Source organism: Pristis pectinata, chromosome 14 (genome assembly GCF_009764475.1).
Source record: "Pristis pectinata isolate sPriPec2 chromosome 14, sPriPec2.1.pri, whole genome shotgun sequence".
Classification (NCBI taxonomy): Eukaryota; Metazoa; Chordata; class Chondrichthyes; order Rhinopristiformes; family Pristidae; genus Pristis; species Pristis pectinata.
In genome coordinates this window covers 52,279,590-52,280,843 of record NC_067418.1, presented here as the reverse complement: position 1 = coordinate 52,280,843, position 1,254 = coordinate 52,279,590, and the positions used below count along the sequence as shown (strand labels likewise).

General features: G+C 49.4%; 1 non-coding gene across 1 annotated transcript; it reads right to left on the bottom strand.

Annotated features, from left to right (window-relative positions):
• Positions 1-407: 407 nt before the first annotated feature.
• trnac-aca (transfer RNA cysteine (anticodon ACA)) lies at positions 408-479 on the bottom strand. Its single transcript has one exon. It is a non-coding gene; the product is annotated as a tRNA-Cys (tRNA).
• Positions 480-1,254: the final 775 nt, after the last annotated feature.

Sequence of the window (1,254 nt, the reverse complement as noted above, 5' to 3'; positions counted from 1 at the left end):
GGTGAAAATGTGAACTGTGAAAATGCTGCCAATGTTCCGCGGGCCAGGCGGCGGCTTTCATCGGCTTTCCGAAGGGAGAAAAACAAGAATGAAAAGGTGGTGCGAACGCAGAATGTGCTGGAACTTTAGCTCCTTCCTTCCACCGGCGCTGCCTGACCTGCTGAGTATTTCCACATTTTTTTTGTTTGTATTTCATATTTCCAGCATCCTCAGGGTTTTCAAAATGATGCTTTTTTTTAAAAAAAACACACATCAACATTTCGTTGCTGAACTTGGCCAAAGATGAGGAATAACTGCGCATCCCACTGTTGTCCGCCGAAGGCGTATTCCAGCAAAGATGAAGGTGCGCTGACTTCTGAGCAGTTTCGCGACAAACACTGTGATAACAAAATCCGACACAGTCTTTGTGACCCCGACGTGATTCGAACACGCATCCTTCTGATCTGTAGTCAGACGCGCTGCCGTTGCGCCACGAGGTCTGACAGAAGTCATTATGTCATGGAAGAAATGTCGACGATTCTCCGCAGTAGAATTGATGCACCCGCCAGAGAGAACTGATAATTGTGAGGCATTGCCGCTCTTGTCACCCAGACGCTGCCAGCGGAATGCTGCCAATCTCTGCGTGAGACGTGCCTGGGAGCCTCTTTCTCTTCATTGATCCCATCCAACCCCATACGGCGGACATAGTCTCCTGACAGCCCTTCTCATTTTCGTCTTCGTTAGATTCTTTGAGTGGAATTTAAATCAACCATCCCTTGCCTCCGCTCCACCCTCTCAGCGCTTTATTTACCCTGATTCGGGGCTCCGGTTGAAGGGTGGCGGCTGTTCATATTTTCCGGGACCGGCTTCCAGAACTTCATCCACCGACCTCCTGTGTTTAAGCTGACTCCCATCTCGTGCTGAGAATATATCATGTGAGTGGCACTGTTCCGATCGGTCCCTTCATGGCACCGTCAACACCAGCGTCGAAGTCGGTGGTGCGGTGGTGAATAAGTTCACCAGAAATTGACTTCTGAAACCGTGGAACCACGCTGACAGCTTGCCCAAGATTCTGCTTCCTCGTCTAACAGACCCATTTCCTCCAGTTACGTTCTGTCATTTGCTGGTCAAAGTCATGCTGTTTTCTCCGTTTCTCGTCAACAGGCATTCCTCCGTTCATAAGTTTCAGTAGTGCAGTGTTTATCACGTTCGCCACACACGGTAAAGGACCCCAATTCGACTCTGGACAGGAACATTATCTTAGCTCCTGCTCCA